Source organism: Grammomys surdaster, unplaced genomic scaffold (assembly GCF_004785775.1).
Source record: "Grammomys surdaster isolate TR1022 unplaced genomic scaffold, NIH_TR_1.0 172, whole genome shotgun sequence".
In the NCBI taxonomy this organism is placed as follows: Eukaryota; Metazoa; Chordata; class Mammalia; order Rodentia; family Muridae; genus Grammomys; species Grammomys surdaster.
This window is the reverse complement of record NW_021604620.1, coordinates 4236582-4237399: the sequence shown is the minus strand read 5'-3', so window position 1 is coordinate 4237399 and position 818 is coordinate 4236582.

Below are 818 nucleotides of genomic sequence, written 5' to 3'. Positions count from 1 at the left end.
AGAGAGAGAGAGAGAGAGAGAGAGAGAGAGAGAGAGAGAGAGAGAGAATCAAATACAAGAGTCCTGATGAGTCATTACCACACTGTCCTATAGTTAACTTTGTTCTTAATAAGTTACCTCAGAATGCCAGTCTCTTTGGCCCACGCCCAGGGAGCTTTGCCATCTGACATCTGGCATGTGATCTATGAAGAGGCAGGACCAGGAATGTGCAGCTCTCTGCATACAACGGCATCTTCTCTGTGTGAGCATGCGTGCGTTCCCCAGTAAGAGCTCATGGCTTCCCGAGTTCAAGCTTATTCTTCTTTTGGAAGAGATCCCTTCCATTCGCTCTCTTGCCTCCTGCTTGTGCGTATCGGGCAAGGGTGACCCCACTGTGCTCCCTGGCAAAGGGAGTGTCACACTCATCTAGGAGATGGAGGTGTAGCTTAGCTGGTAGAGAGCTTGCCTAGCACGTACAAGCCACGGTTAATCCCCAGCACTTCACGAATGTAAACAAGGTGTGTCTGTGCAGGTTTGCTCCCACCAGGCATCAGGAGGTGGAACACCGAGGAGCGCTAGAACCCCAAGGTTACCCTCAGTGATGTGTCAAATTGAACACAAGGTACGATGCTCTGTCTCAAGACAATAAATTCTAAAAATTCAAAAACTTAAATGATGTCGATCACTGTTTCCAAATAAAATTTATATTCAATCAAACAGACAAAATTTCTCATTTAGTCTAGCCCCTGGTTTATAAAAGGATAAAATGAGGCCCAGTGACTTTGGTGTGGAGATAGAACCTGAATTCAGAATCTTGACTTTTTTTTTTAATGTATGTG